The 16,761-nt window shown below is 43.6% G+C and overlaps 1 protein-coding gene across 6 annotated transcripts in view; it reads left to right on the forward strand.

Moving 5' to 3' along the window:
• micu2 (mitochondrial calcium uptake 2) overlaps positions 1-16,761 on the forward strand; it is an 87,154-nt gene that overhangs the window by 5,963 nt on the left and 64,430 nt on the right. Inside the window, exon 1 of one of the 6 annotated variants that reach the window (XM_069189823.1) lies at positions 72-458. The exons of the other annotated variants lie outside the window; for them this stretch is intronic. The gene's annotated coding sequence lies outside the window, so the exon portion shown is untranslated. Of the gene's footprint in view, positions 1-71; positions 459-16,761 lie in introns of those variants that run through there. 6 annotated transcript variants of the gene reach the window in all.

The raw sequence follows: 16,761 nt of genomic DNA on the forward strand, positions 1-16,761 counted from the left end.
GACATGCGTTTGTGCAAGCTGACAGGCTGTGACAGTCGTAAAAACAGTATTTTATGAGGTGGGAAACACCGGTTGCGATCGATGCCCCCAGAAAGCGTTGTTGTGCGCGTTATTGGCGGAGTACAGCACCCTGCAATAATGGAAAGGTTTTCATTTGAAATTACTTCTCGGAAGTGAATTCCAGGCGTTTTTTTTTTTACCAGCTCGGATCGTCGTGAGTTTTAGTTTTAAGCTTGTCTTCTGTATTTATGTCTTCTTGTCTTCTCAACTTCAAGCATTCTTGGACAGCTCATGAGCTCACGTTATGGGCGTCACTGGGTGGTGCAGGCAAAAACAGTCACGGAACTGCAAGCACTTCAGATTAGCCTAGCACAAGAGCCCTTCTTTCAAGCTTGACGGCTGTTTTACAACTTTTTTTGCCACTACCAGTTTAATCTGTGCTTTCAATACCATGAGCAGTAAGTAAGGCATTACGTCACACTGTCTTAAAGGCATACAGGGAGGGCGGTCGATACCGTGGTCTCGTCATTTGATACACTCTCCTGCTCCTCGTTAAGGTGGTCTGATAAACTGTCATCATGAACAAACAGCAAACATTATGGAGGAGTCTGTAAGGCTGAATATGTTTTTTTTTATCAATTTGCTATACAGTATATGTAGTTTTTCCCAGCGAACTTGGTTTACTTACTAGATGTTTAATGTGTACAATCTGCCTGATTAATATATTTATACATGCGGTATATACTGTATTTGTATGTGTGTACGGCCCAATTTTCGATATAACTGAGTAGTTAGTTCAAGTAAATAGTGAGTACAGTTACTTGTGTACAGTTAGTTGTGTTTTGTAATTATCCTAGTGTCATGCAGGTGCGCACTTACCATATTATACAGCACCAAGGAACACCATATAGAACAGTCCAGATGTAACAGGGCACCAGTATGGAGCAGCGGTCAGGGCTCTGGACTTGTAGTGGGAAGGTTGTGGGTTGAAATCCCAGGTGAGATGCTGCTGTTGTACTTTTCAGCAAGGCTTCACCTGAATTAATCCAGTAAAATACCCCAGCCCTATACATGTCTGCTAATGTAAGCTGATTTGGTTAAATGAGTCAGCCAAATAAATACATGTAAATAATCAGTTGAGTAAACTCGTCTCTTGCCTCTGAGATGAAATATAATATGAAAGGAAGTGGCCTACGGTAGACCTGATGGAGTTTTTTATTGCACTGTGGAGTTAAACCTGCAAAAAGGGAAAAAAAAATCTATTTTTCAGCTTTGCAGCCAAGAAAATCACAGATCTTTTGAAATTATTTTGAAATACCATAGAATTGTTTCTTGAACTGTAATTGTCTTTATGTATTTTTAATGGAGTGAATGGAAGACATAAATAATAATAATAATTGCTTACACCTATATAGTTCTTTTCTGGACACTCCACTCAAAGCGCTTTACAGGTAATGGGGATCCCCTCCACCACCACCAATGTGCAGCCCCACCTGGATGATGGAACGGCAGCCATAGTGCTCCAGAACGCTCACCACACATCAGCTCTCAGTGGGGAGGAGAGCAGAGTGATGAAGCCAGTTCATAGAGGGGGATTATTAGGAGGCCATGATTGGTAAGCGCCAATGGGAAATTTGGCCAGGACGTCGGGGTTACACCCCTACTCTTTTCGAGAAACGCCCTGGGATTTTTAATGACCACAGAGAGTCAGGACCTCGGTTTTACGTCTCATCCAAAGGACGGCACCTGTTTACAGTATAGTGTCCCCGTCACTATACTGGGGCAGTAGGACCCACATGGACCACAGGGTGAACATCCCCTGCTGGCCCCAGTAACACCTCTTCCAGCAGCAACCTTAGTTTTTCCCAGGAGGTCTCTCATCCAGGTCTGGCCAGGCTCACACCTGCTGGGCTTCAGTGGGTTGCCAGCTGTGAGCTGCAGGGTGATATGGCTGCTGGCTGCTAAATGATGAAGTTTAGAATGTCCTTTTGCAGAAGTGGTTCCACTATTTGGGTATGTCCTGTTTCTGCTCGTTCTGATGTTGTAAATTCACTGATATATCATTTTATATATTTAAATTCTAAATTCTGTCTGTTAACAGCTAGTGCAGATGAATCTCTTATGACATTTCCTGCTTGTATCAGCCCTGTGACCCAGAAACACCTTTGACATCAGTGTTGTTTTGGGTGGTGCTAACCATGCTGATGGAACAGGGTGTGAATGTCTGTTCACACCCTCAACAGTCCCAAAGGAGGGTGCATTCCTCAGGATGGGATGCTGAAATGATGATTTCATCTTAAGTCCTTAAAACTCACAGAGCCGGGCTGATGCTTTATTTGAAGCCTGCAGCGTAGAGCTATAGCAGAGTGGCTGCTGCTGCAGGCTCTGCCCCTCGCAGTGAGACTAGCAGTCAGAAAATGAACCCCAGTGTTTGAAACTCACACCTCAACTCAGTAACATTCGAGGGTTTACTAGCATGAACTGCTTGTTTTGGTCTTGCCACAGCACCCCTATGAGTCCCATGTCTGGACCCTGACCTGGTCATTCCAAAACACTGAATGCCTTCTTCACTCATCCTCTTGTAGACTTGCTAGTGTGTTGGGGATCATTGTCCTGCTGCACAACCTAATCGCACATCAGATTCATTTTCTGCTTCAGCTGACAGGCAGATGGCCTGATATTTTCCTGTAAAGACCTGATATAAAGCAGAATTCATGCTTCTTTTAATGATGGGGAGTTGTCCAGGTCCTGCGGCTGCAAAGCGTGCTCATCCAATCACACTGTCGCCACCATCTTATTGTGCAACACAGAGTTTGGTTTTCACCAGGCACGGCACGGCACCACCCATGTAGCCTGAAATGTTCCGCTTTTGACTCGTCTGTCCATAAAACATTCCTCCGGAAGTCTGGAGGGTTATCTAGGTGCTCTTGGGCAAACCAGAGACAAGCATCAATGTTATTTTTAGTGTGCAATTGTTTCCTACTTGCCACCTTCCCATGAATCCCATTTTTACCCAGTGCTTTTCTGCCGGTAGAACCATGAACACTGACTTCAGCCAAGGAGAGACAGGCCTGCAGATCCCTGGATGTTGTTCTGGGGTCCTTTGTGACCTCATGGATAATTTTGTATTGTGCTCTTGGAGTGATTGTGGCAGGATGGCCACTCTTGGGAAGATTCACTGTTGTCCTGAATCTTCTTCATGTCAAGACTATATCTCTGACTGTAATTGGTGGAGCCCCAGAGCTGTAGAAATGGTCTTGTACCCTTTCCCAGACAGATAGGCCTCAATTACTTTTTTCAGAAATATTTTGGGGCATGATGTGCCTCTAGATTCTGTGGGGCTGTGATGAGAGTCATAGTTTGTGTCTCCCTTTATCATACCACTAAGACCCACATAAAGCTCTGATAACATTCAGTGATGAAAATATGCAGCACTTCTGCAAGGGGTTAGATATATTTTCACTGAACTGTGTGCAGGTTTGGAGTCATTCATTCATCGAAATCATTCATTCATCAGTCATGCCCGTACAGGATTTGCACACTCTTTGGCAGGAAACTCAGGAATATTAGAAGACGTCATAGTCATAGTGAAGCCTCTTCAACCCTCTCATCAAAGACGTCTCTGGGTCTTAAAGTTCTGGGTCTTTCACAGATATTCTTCCTTCAGTATGTAGTCCGGCCAAAGTGTCCTGTGGCACATGGTGGCCGAAGCTGTCAGTCTTCACACAACAAATAAGTGGAACTGACGTCCCCACCCTGCAGGGCTGTACACAGCTAACGTGCGGGTCGGGGAACATCTGTCTATGTGATTTTGCAGGGGCACCGTTCTGAGAGGTGCACCGTTACTGCTTCACTGGGATTCTGGTGATTTTCAATGACCTGGACTTCAGTATTGAGCCTTTTTCCATGGTGTGACTTTCCTTGATCCTAGCAAGGACAGTGCAGAGTCCAATGAAAGGCACACACAGCTACGTGGGACAGTAACCCAGGCAAATACCCTTTCACAGAGCAGTCCCCCAGCAGAGAGAGAGCAGAAGTTATTGTGTCTCCTCCTAATCTGTCTACCTTGGAAGATAATCCCTAGAAATACAATTCTGTAACCGCAAACTCAACAAATCTGAATTATGACGTTATACAAGATATCAAATTTCAGCTTTGAATAGGCTAACGTCACATGGTGCCTTTTCTGTCTTGTTTTTTAGGTTGTGCTAGACCTTAAAGTCCTCTTGCTCTTCAGAGGATGGTGTTGTTATTGTGTCCTGGAGTTCCATGAGGGGCTAATAAGACTCCTGTTCACACCAGGAGGAAAGTCTGTGATTTGCAGGTTCTCTCAATGAGCAAGTGAGTGTTGGTATTTTCAGATTAGAGCAGGCTGTGAAAGGTCTTTGGCATAAAGCGCCACAGTGATTTTCAAGTGCTATGGGATATTTAACCCCATTTCTGTGGTTGTGCATGTGACCAGCTCCACCTTTATACCCAGCCTGTGCAGAGTTTCCATGAGTTCTTTGATCCTCCGGTGTGAAGGGGAGATCACAGAACTGTTTTCAACTCCCTGCTAATCGACAAGGACTCCAAAAATGGCTTAGGTTAATTATTCAGTCAACATTAATTTTCGTGTCTACTGTATGACGTACCTGTTCGTCATGTTTACACATGGGTCAGTTTGTCTGGTGTGCATGTGAAATGGGCTAACCCCCCGTAATGATGCTCTTTTGCTACAGTATGTATGAACTGCAGTCAAGACCATGCACTGCGCTCTGTGGAGTGTGAATTAGTGTGAAATTAAACACATAGGCAGCGTGTTCCGCATAAGCGGGAGTGCAGAGCAGATTATTTTAGCAGGCGCAGCATCGACGCTAACACGTGTGCGAGAACTTAACAGCTGAGAGGAACTTTGAAAACGATAATTATAAATTGCGTTATCACTGCTTGCCAATTGCAGGAGGGAGTGTCGTGTATAGAACTTTACATCAGTGTATATATAGAGAGTGCGACTAAACTAAGTTCTGTCCATAGCCCCTGGGTGTTAGCAACAAGTTTCAGACCTGCATTCCAACACAGTCTTTTCACTCCACTATAAATATGTGGCTTCACTTCCAGAGAACGTGGCCTCGGACACATGGACCATGACTTTGCACTTCAAGGAGTTTGTAATAGGCCTGCGTCTTGAATGTTCTGGCTGTTGTCTGATGACTCCGACAGTATCATTTAAAATATCCATAACACCCTCTGCCTGGCTTGTCACACATTATTCTAAATTGTATTTTATCTTGAAGCTCATAGAAGTTCTCTGTACCGATGCTAATTTTGTGGAGTTTTTTTTAAATAAAAGGATTTTGCAGCTGTTTTTGTTTGTATCTTTAAGTAATAGGATCTGCCCCTCTCTCCTTTTAACTTTGCTTTGTGACATGAGATGCAATAGATTATCGTGTACAGAACTTATTGTGCAATTTAAAAGGTCCACATACACTCCTTGTACTTTTTTTTAATGCTGTAGTGTTTCAGCATGTTCAGCTATTCTAGGCTGACAAAACAGCTGTCTCGCATTACACATTATCTTAATGGAATAAATAATGACATCAAAAGAGAATCATCTTGATTAGAGTCTTTAAGGATGGCAGAAAAGGAGTTCCACTTAATTTTGATCTGAACCACATGTAATTCCAATCAAGATAACACAGCTGTGAGCAGATGGAATCTTGAGTTTGCTCCGCACTGCAGTTCTTAGGGGTTATTGAATTTGGGTAGGCGATGCCAAAAAGAAGTCTCCAACAGGGCTCTGAGCCCCTGCAGAAACAGGATTCTTGGAAGACAGGAAGAAGGTAGCTGCCTCAGACCTGAGCCAGTGTTTGATACACATTAGAATGTGCTGCTGCAGGAGCCCAGTGATCCTGACAGTAGCTCCTTGGATGGATTGGGAATAATTCAGGTGAATGTTTGCTCCAGGAAATTATTTTCCTTGCATCTTGCTGGACACTTTTAGCCATTATTAGCCTCCTGCACCGAAGCTCTGTTTTTCCCCTCACGTTTCCCCATGCGCTGTCTCGGGTATTTGTAGGATCAGCGCCGAGGTCGGGGGATGTTGTGGAATTCTCCCCTTCTCACCAGTGTGCGGATGAATATACTGCGCAGGGCTTTTTTAGGCTTAGTCAGTCTCTCTGGTGGTATCTTTAGACTGTTCTTCCAGAGAGAGGAGGTATATGCCTGAAAGCATCCTGTGGTGTCTTGCTTCAGAACTTTAATGAACTGGGGCTTATGGAAGCCTCATCTAAATTAAGATGTAATTGTTGGCATTCTCAAACCGTACAGTCGTGATAAAAATGACACAAAAGTTAACCCGTGTTTAGAATTGGTTACAATAGTGATTTGTTAATTTTAGCACAGTTGGGTTATATTTCACATATTTTACCAACAGCACATTGCTGCCCCTATATACAAAAATAAACAGCTTTGTAAACTAATATCCATGCATAAACTCTGCTAAGCTATTAAATTGTAAGTTCTGGCATTACATTAGATGCTGTACAGTATGCGACAGATAAGGTTGAGTTTCAGGCTAGGTTAGAACTCTCCAAATAAATGTGTTGTGGTATTTATTTCTTAAAACGGCACTCCAGTGGTGGTGTGGAGATAATCCCACTTCCTGGTCCAGTGGTTCTGTGTATAATCATGTCAGTGAAACGTTGTGAAAGAATAATTCGCTGAGGCTCAGGAAAAGCATGTCATGCGTAGGTTCTGTGAGGATAGAAATCAACTGTTAACACAGGTGCACTCTTTTCTTTTACTGCAGCACGGCTCAGGCACATTCATGTGAATCTTGTGTCCAGTTTGTAACCAGTGCAGTAGGCTAAGTTGGGTATCTGTCTGTACAGAAACTGCACACCAGGTCCGTCTGGTTTTTTTTTCTGCCTTGGATTTTTGATTTGAAGGGAATCGATTCATTTTCCAAGAAAATATTTCAGAAAAAGAGGGGTTGGGGGAGACTGGAAGATATTACTTTTCAGATTTGTATCCAGATTTGTTGGATGAATGCTGAAAACCAGAGGGAAATTGAGTTGCTGTTTGGGTATTTTTTAAAGGCGAATAAAAATGTTTTATTTGAATTTGCGGAGGTTTATAGCTCATGGCAAAGCACTGCTGTATCTCCTGATCGGCTGTGCTTCTCTCTCCTGAAGCATTTGTGTATCAGCTGGACAAGGACTTGCAGAAAGCCCAGGCTGTTGAATTTGCCAGCCCAGCGCTGATAAGGGTGGCAGTTTGAGGACAATTAGATCTTTGTATAAGAGGAGTTTCTCTGCTTTTCTGCTTTAAGATACAGAACAGAGAGTTTTTCCTGTGCAGCGTCTATTTTTGTCTTCTTCATGTATTTCTGTTGTGAAACGGCGGCCCATACGCCAGCACAAGTGTTGGTACGATCTTGCAGGGGAGGGCTTTTATCAAGATGCACATTTATCAGAGGCTGTAATTCCATCTTTAGTCTTCTCCAGTACTGTAGGTTATATTTTGAAACCTCCTCCAACATGTCAGGCGATGGAGGAGGCCCAGAAGTGTATCGGCATGGCGCTGTAAAAACTGCAGACTAACAGGACTTGTTTCAAACAGTCAGCGCACAGTAGTTGAGTGCAGTCAGGTGTGCAGGAGCTCCTGCACCATTTTTGGAAGTGTCACTTGTCCCATTATGTTGCATCTGGTACATATCCATTCTACTTATGAACAGAACCATGCACTGGCTTCTGCTTTCAGGTTAGAACATTTCATTTTATGTACTGAGCTTCTTCTCCAAACCTTAAAATTTGGAGGACGGGGGAATGGTGTGACCAGCATCTCACCTGAAAACAAACCACAGTATATCTTACTCAACACTAACTCTGCCATTAAAAATAAAGTCAGGGCCTCACAGCAACACGATCGGAGGCTCCAGCTACTGTATTTGTCAGAGAAATTGTTGGCTCACTTCATGTCCCAATGTGTCCTCAAGGTGAGGCCTCCTGCTGTACTCATTGCTGAGCATAGAGGAGGGCAAAACACTGCCCACAGTCTACTGTCTGCTCCACGGTCTGCATGGGGGGTTGCTAGTCAATTCCTGGTTGCAGCCCTGTTATTTTACCTAATACCTCTCATCCAGAGGACTTTAATTATTTGCTCATTATATTATTGTGTTGGAATGAGGAAGCAGCATGTTTGCACGATAGCCCTCTTGCTGAAAAGCTGCACAAAAGAATAGATACATGTGTTTGCAATTGGAAACCTTGACTAACTTAATAGGCTTTGTTTAGCCGAGATGCATGCGATAGCATTCCAATAAGTAAAGGGAGATGCATACCGCAGATAACAGGCTTTCTCGAGTTTTCCTTGCAAGCAGACTCGCCACCTGCATAGACCGCTCAAGACGAGACTGTCCTGTGTTGGTCTACCGTGTGTGAGGCGCTTCGGGAGTGGAGGCTGGTGAATTGATCAGAAATGCCTCCAGCTGCAAGTTAAGTATATAAGTTGCCCGCTGGCGTTTCTTTGGGTCTTGACAGGGTCTGCCGAAGAGGTTGTCCAGAGTGACAGCTGTTGCAGCGTTGTGGCGATAATGCTTACTTCACAGGCTCTGAGATTAAGGCACAAAATTCTGCTGACTGACACCAGCATTGAACATTTCGGGAGAGCCAGACTCTTTGATGGAAAGAAATGTATAGCACCCCAGAGAATACAACCGGTTGCCAGTTACTTGTGGCATCTCTTAATTAGTTATCTTTCACTTGGTCTGCTGTTCTAATAAGTGAAAAGTCTCAAAAATACAACTGTCAGCCAAGCCTTATTTTATGCAAACAAGCCACTAAAATACATTAAATGTCTTTAGGAACCCAAGCAGTAGACATTTATTGTAAGGAAGTTCAAGTTCAATAGATAAAAGATGAATGGTAAAGATTAGCTTTAATCAGTTAAAACATATTTAAGGATTTTCTTATTTCATGCAGTAAAAGAAAGCTCAGCTCAAAAACAAGCAGTGCTCAGGCCCACAGATCTGCACAAGTGTAATTTTTATTCTGAGAGAGACCCTTTATGGGTCATGTGAATACAAATATACCTATGCTGCGTGTTTTTGTTGTTATTCAAGACTTTCAGCAGAAGGTCTCTCTGATGTTTGTAAGATACGCATTGATACAGCTGGCAGATCCCTTGCACTTGGAGTTTAAGAAGCAGAAAAGGCTGGTAAGGAGTGTGATCCCTCTTGACAAGGGACATGCTTGTCATTCGCATGACTGGTCAATGGAGCAGATCGATTATTGTGTGAAATGTTCAATCACGAGGAAGGCCCGACAGACCAGTGCTGTATCTAGGCCTGTAGCCCTCACGCTTGCATGCTTGTGAGCATTAAACAATGTTTCTGTCCGTAAAGTTTAAACCGATCATCTCCAAATGCCTCGTGGGTTGCGGTGAGATCAGTTAAGTAACGCATCTCCCCGTGAGTAAATTCTGCTGATCGCTTTTATAGCCACGGTGGTGGATGGGTTTGTTAAAGCAGCTGCCAAGAGGTAGTAACTGGAACAAGCTCACCCAGAAGCACCTTGGCCATAGTGTGTATTGAGTAGCCGTGTCTTTTTACGTGATTAGTAAAGGTATGTGTTTTCCAGTCCGTACAGTATACCCGTGAGTGCTTTTGCAGAACCAAGCAAATGGGGTTTTTGCCTGTGTGTAGTTTGGTGTTCTCCAGCAGTCATTACTTATGTGCTTACCTCTTCACCTCTGGGAGGTCTCCATGAATGCGTCTCAAGTCCAGAGGTCAGCTTTCTCAGCTGAGGAGTTGACATTGAGATAACCTTAAATTAGGGTATGTTGCAGAACTGTGTCCATTTTCTATAGGAAATACACACTTTTTCTAAAAGCCTAATTGGTTTTGCTTTTTAGCATTGTAGAATATTCTGCTTGCATATTATTCCATTCCAATAATGTCACTCGTTTTTTTTTTTTCCACTCTTAAACCAAGATAAATGAGGTGAAGGATAAATAGAAGAATGTTCCAAGCTAAATAACATTGTTTCCAGTATCCCAGGTTATTGGAACTTAAGTAAAATATTTTTTTTAAAACCTGAAGAGCTTTGACTAGTGAGGGCATGGTTTTTTTTTAACATTCACTCATGAAATAGTTGTATCGGAACCTTTTACAGATATTTCTGAGACTATCTTATTGTTCGAGATGGACAGTCGGGGTCTGAATCTCTGAATAGACCTGTAGCTTTGGCAGAACCAAGCAGCTACCTGACTTGGCCTGTTACCAAGTCAGAAGTTCCATGCAGGCGTGCAGAAAGCAGCTTTCTTTGATCAGCTTGACCTTCTTGAAACCTGCATGATGGCTGCTCTGCTCCGCTGACTCTTATGGTGAGGGAAGCTGATAACATTTAGAGCAAACTGTTACTTTCAACATGTCTGTGTGTGGCACACACTTCAGCGACCACATCTCATGCTTCCTGAATTAATTGCTGAAATCGAGGACGTAGCTGCCTTGAAATAACGAGTGGGGAAAAATGTCTGTTGTGATCTTTTTGATACATTCTTGTGCTTTGAGGTTTTTCCTGCAGTTTTCAGTATTCTGTATGAAAAACTGCAAATATGTGGTACAGTATGTATATAAGTAATATTATTATTGTTGCCTTATTAAAAGTTTGTGGAAAATACAATGCATCTAGTTTTGTTCTTAAAAACTGTCTCCACAGTGCAGTGCTGTTGCCCCATCTGCCTTGCAAGGTGTTTTTCTGTTTCCACAGCGGCTGATTCTGAATCAAGTGGGACCTGTTGGTGGATCTGTGAGACCTGTCAGATAGCTGACTGAAGACAGTGAGTTATACAGCACTAACCAGTCAGGAGTCATGTGAGAACAGTGTATGGGTACTTGATCAAAACTCTTGCCTTGGGTGTCTGCAGCTTCCCTTTAAAAGCATATCTGCTCCATGATAAGGTGCCACAGAATTTCTATCTGTGTTATCAGTATGAATCTCGCTGTTTAGCTGTTGCTTTTTATGACATGGTCTGTGTTCTTGTCTTCCTAAGACAGGAGCAACGGTGATGGTCAAAGGTGATGCCCCAGGGGATGAGGTGAAATATCCAGGATAGCAGGATTGTTGGATGTCTAGTGAAAATTTAGAGATGGTACAGTTTCCTGCTGAAACACCAAGGGCTTAGACCCCTCCGTTGCTCCTGTGGCAGCGCTCGGACCCTTGAGATGCAGGCTGCCCTAGATTTCCAGCCTTGCTCCTGAAGGAAGGCAGAAATGCGGAGGCTTGTTTCTGAACGGAATCAGCCTGCGAAGTTTCTTATGCCTGTGCTTCATTTTGTTGGATTTGCATTTGTTTCCTTAGGTGTCTCCTGACCGTATTATTTCACAAAATCTCAGTGGGGCTTGTAGCCCCTATTAATATTAAAATTTATTTTTAAAATATTCATGCCTTGGGAGAATTGCGCCTCCCAAAGTCATTTTACTGTAAATGCCTTGGCTCGCTGGCATTGATCAATGCATTGATCTGTGGCGGGATCAGAAAACCTTTCGTTGCACCATACCCTGCAGGGAATTCGTGTGTGAGCCCTTTACAAAACCCAGAACAATGAAGAGAGTGCAGAAGCTATGGCTGTTGTGGGTATATAAAGCTGGTTGATATGATTCTAGGTTTTATGAGAGAAAACAGGTTGCCAATTAAGACTTAAAAATGAATAATTACTACAAATGCCAGGTCCCCTGCTATGTAATGTTACTACTTTGCTGGAGATGGGACAGAATAACTCTGTAAAGAATTTAGGTCCTAAGGTTTAGGATTATATGCTATAACTTGTTTAATCAAATTCCTTAGCTCGTCTTCCCAGCAGAATAACACTTGCAGCACTGACAACTTGTCTTGCAGCCAGCCATTGGCTAGATGCAAGGAAAGCAGTTCTCAAAGACTTGTTGTATTCATCATTGTTTATCCTCCCTGTCAGATGTCTCCTGTAATCTCAAGTGAATTGGTCAATTAGGGAAAACTAAGGCTAAATCTAATGAGATACATAAGACTGCAGGACACCGATTCTCCTGTGAGTGCGTTATACTTATCTGCTGCTGGCACTGAGATCAAATGCTTGTATCCTTTGTGTTTGTAATTTCAATTCAGTCATGCACAGGCTTGCTGACATCAGTTTACTGTAGATGGTAGGATGTACAGCAAAGACCACAAAGAAAGGCCTGTATTGAAATACAACAAGGCACCAGCATGAGGTGGTTTTACATCTTGGTTAATTGCTATATGGAGTGGTATTGTAGCAGTTGGAGGCTTTCCTCCTCCCTATGAGTACACAGGTGTTGACAGACAACGGTCTGAAAGCCCAGGTGAAGATGGTGAGTCTGTGTCATGGCCACTGGCAGGGATCTGCTTAGCCTTTGGCTTTGCGTGTTGTCTGTGCGTGCTGCACCACAGGTAGGGGGTAAGGACGTTATGTTGCGAACTTCAGAGTTGATTAGTCAGCCACTTTAGTTTCTGCACACGTTGCTGTGATTATCTCCTCGGTGCGTTTGCCCACATGCCTTGTGCAAGTGAAGAGTCCTCAGGGTTCATAGGCAGAGAACATGGAAAGAACGATCTAGCAGTCCTGCAGGCAATGTTACCAAAACCATTTTGCCCATAATTAATATAATAAATGAAGGATGCTCATGGTTGACCTTCCACTGCTAGTGGTGAGTAAGCTATGCAGGTGCTCTAGAGGCTGTTTGAGGGACACGGATGAGGCCCTTTCTGTAACTCAGGTTTAAATGTTGTACTGTATCTGGCTTTGTGTGAAATTAAGAACATTGACCAATCTCATTTAGTTTGGATAAGTCTACTACTGGTAAAGATCTCACTTGCTGTGTAAGAACAGTCTTGTATTTGGTCGGTGGCAGCTTAATAATGATGCAGGTCTGATAGCCTCTGTACCCCAAAGGAGAAATGACACTTCCGGATGTGTTCCATATGTTCCAGATGTGTGGTAGTCTACTCTATTCCATGACTGTGACACGAGGAAGACAGGCGAGGAGCACAGCGGATTGAGATATTAATGCTCATGCACACTGACAGCTCAGTCAAGGGCTGACAAGCCCCAGGCAACAAACTTATTGTAGCCATAAAAAGTAACGGGCAAACGAGGAGTAAAGTTCTCCTCCTGCAACAGGACAAGAACAGGAGTCGTGACCTCCTTAAGGCCCGGGGTGGAAATCGCCTTGTGAAGTGATGACAATGCTTTGATGTTAATAAACTAAAATGGAAGTAAAAAATCAAAGTGCAGCCAGTTGAAATGGCATGGTTATGGAGAGAAGGGGGGCGCCCTTATGCTCTGTAATTATTTGGGCTTATGTGCTGTTTGTTCTGCGTGAATTAGGGGCTGTCGTATCTCTCTTCCCAAGCTCGGTTGCGACAGCAGTGTGGTGCCGGTGTCTCCACACCCCATGAGAGAAGAAAGAGGGAAAACAAAGGCGGTGTCCCGGCAAGAGCATTCGGACTCTTCCGGGGCTAATAGAGTTCACGGTCTGTCGAGCCAGCTGGCGGGAGATGACGCCGGATTCAGACACCTGTTCCCGCTTCCCAAAAGTCAGCAGACCTTTTGTTGTGGTGGCTCTCTCTGTCGAGAAGAGGAAACCACAAGCACAATAACGTGTACCTGAAGGCACTGAGCTGTCCCCTCAGGGTGCCAGCGCAAACCGCATGAAAGCAGGGGCATGTGCAGCTCCTGCCAAGAGGCAAGAGCAGTCGCGAGATCCGCGTCTGCATGGCTGATTCAAGCGTTTACGCACTCGCTAGGAACTAGCAAGTTAAGCTTTGAAGACCAACTTTTATTGCTTGTTGCTTTAACACTTCCAAAAACAAAAAAAAACCTGTTTCCAACACTGACTCTCACAGGGGAACTTTTTATTAAGGGCAAGAGCTGAGATCCCGTTTAAGATAATTCATTTGACAGCACCTCTCGGGCGGCATTCTGAATCTCCGCGGAGCAGGGTGCTGCGCGTCTGGGCAGGATGGGAGTTTCGGTGCACCTCGTGGGCCGAGGAGCCAGGGGCTTTGACCTCAGCTGACGCACTTCTTCCTTTGCCAGCTTGGTTGTGGCCTTTGTAAACAAGGGTATGCACACAAAGGCTCAACAAACTAAGTTTACGAGCTTTGCTTAAAAAAAGCCCATAAAAGTTAAAAGGGGTACTCTTTGTAGATAGATTCTCAGATATGACCTCCTTGTTAATTTAGAAACAGGAAAGCTGGCAGGTGCCTCTCTGACCGGGTGCAGAGCAGCAGATGCTGTTATTTTCTGAATACATGACAAAGAAATGGCAAATATGCACAATAACATGGCTTAATGAAAACAACATTAAACTTTATGAGACTGCAAAATTTAGTCACAATGTGGGAGTTGCTTTTAAACTGGAAACAGTCCTAGAGGAATAAGTCCAAGGAGGAAAAAAAAGAAGAAAAAAAGCTTGTTTGTTCTGACATTGCCACAACATTACTTAATGTTGCAGCTGTTGGTTTATGGTATTAAAAATTTGTTGTTTTTCTTTTTCATTGTGTGTGCCATTGTCCTCCTGAAGCATTGGATGTTTTCTGAGCCAGTGCAGGTTTTTTACTGGGCAGACAGGTGTCTGAATCACGGGTGGCCCTGTGGTGTAATCTGGGGGGTTCGTGTGGGGAAATGAGATGAAGCCTGCTGGGTGAGGGTGTAGCGAACCTCGCAGCTTGTCGATGGGGGTGTCCTGCGGTATTGTCAGTGACTCAAGGCTTCTCATCGCGAAGGCCTTCTGAACTGTGTATAGAGGCTTGGAGGTACTAACCTGCTCTTCAGCTGAGCGCTTGTTCCCTGTGGGCTGGCCTAATTAAGTATCGAACCAGTTGGAGTCCTGCAGCGGAGGGGGGATTTGAATGTCTGCTGGGTGGAACCTGTATTAAAAGAGGTTTTGGTGCATGATGGATTGCGCCTTAGTGGGGCTGGGTGGACAGTGTGCTTTGCACATTCAGATCTTCTGCACGACAGACTTTAAGCATTCCTGTATACGAAGTGGTAACTAGATACATGTACTTTAAGCATGGTCGGTACCTGTCACCCTCTGATCTCCGCGGCACTTGGTTTCTCAATCCAGCTCATTGTGCCACAAGTGCGGTCCTCAGCGGAGAAGGCAGTTTCTACGGTTGCCAGTTAGAAATTACAAAGAGCCTCGACACTTCTGCCATCAGAAGAGAGTCCTCCTCAAGCATCTGGCAGCTTGCTCCTCTTTGAGGGACAGGCCTGAAATCTGAAACCAAGGATCAAAAGCAGCATCTCTGCACTGGAAATCATTTCACTTCCTCTAGTGGGGATGTCTTCCCAGTGTTGGCACATCCTCGTTCGTAACACTCTGAGCAATTTCTAATTCACACGGCAGACGCTGGCTTTCAGAGCTGTGCCTTGAAGGAGTGAGAGTTTGCCCGTGCGTGTGTGAACAGGTGAGGTGATGCAATATTTCACCACAGCATACAGTACATGTGAAAAAAAGGCTTTGTTCTGTATCAGAGTCCTGGAACAGGCTGTGAGTTCTCTAAAGAACATCTGAAGTATTTAGTGAAATTATCAGTTGGGGTGTAAATTTGTCATACAATATGGCAAACAGCATGTGAACACCGCATTGTTAAAACCAATTAAGAATCTGAATTAAAGAAAAGAATGTATGTCCTCATACTGTTCTCACATTGTGTATTTTATAACAACCATAGTCGGCTTTAGATCCATTCGATGCAAAGTTGCTGGTTTAGTTTTCAACCTTGATACGTTCCTTCTCAGCTGTGACGTTTCTGTTGCGTGGCAGGTGAGCGTGCACATGGGGAGTGTACCAGAGCATCGGGTGTTCCACAGCGTTTTCAGGAACCCCGAGGAATTCCACTTTTCTGAGCCAAGTGACCCGTGAGTCTAGTCAGTCAAGTCTGAAGCTGTAAAAGTCATAAACGTGACTTGGTGGAGACCCCGTTATTACAAAATCCAAGGATGGGGAAAAAATGAAGATGTTATTTTATTCTAAAACGTTTGATGCACATGGAATATTTAGCTCATTCCACTGAGAAAGGGGCTTTTCTGCATCACCAGGACCAGTCAAATATTTAACTGATGTGGTGGATTAGCTGTGTGCTGTTCATGCAGTTATAACTTGCTAACATGCACCCCACTTTTAGAAAGAACAGCATCGAAAACTACCTTAAACCACATAACCCTTACTTGTCTTAATGTTAGCCCATGGGACATTTTAATTCACATTCTTCACTCAAGACAGAATCCATCCTCAGAGCGTGTCAGAAGGTACTGCACAGTCAGCAGAGCTATAAGCCTGTTTGTGTTGATTGTTAGTAAAGAAAAGACATTTCTGACGCGTGGAAAATCTCTAATTTTGTTTGGGTGTCCGATTTAATTTCCCAGTGCTGAACTGTGGAGACGCGTTTCTCTTATGTCAGACATTGACAAATCTGATCATATGGTATATACTATCGTATCATATAGTAATCTAGTTTTATTAAGACTAATATTAGTATAAATCACAAATCATATGGTATATTCCTGGTAATGATCAGTGTGTTTTTTTCAGAATTATGTTGAATAATGGTGGTAAAAAGTGGGTTGCATTACAGGATGTAAATAAAATGCAGGTTAAAGATTCAGAGAAGCATCTGGAGGAAGCTATAGTGCCATTTAAGATTGACATTTAATCCTCATGCAAAATTGTCTAATATGCAGATAATTGAGGATATTAAATATGGCATTTAAAGT

This window comes from Lepisosteus oculatus, chromosome 5 (assembly GCF_040954835.1).
Source record: "Lepisosteus oculatus isolate fLepOcu1 chromosome 5, fLepOcu1.hap2, whole genome shotgun sequence".
NCBI lineage: Eukaryota > Metazoa > Chordata > Actinopteri > Semionotiformes > Lepisosteidae > Lepisosteus > Lepisosteus oculatus.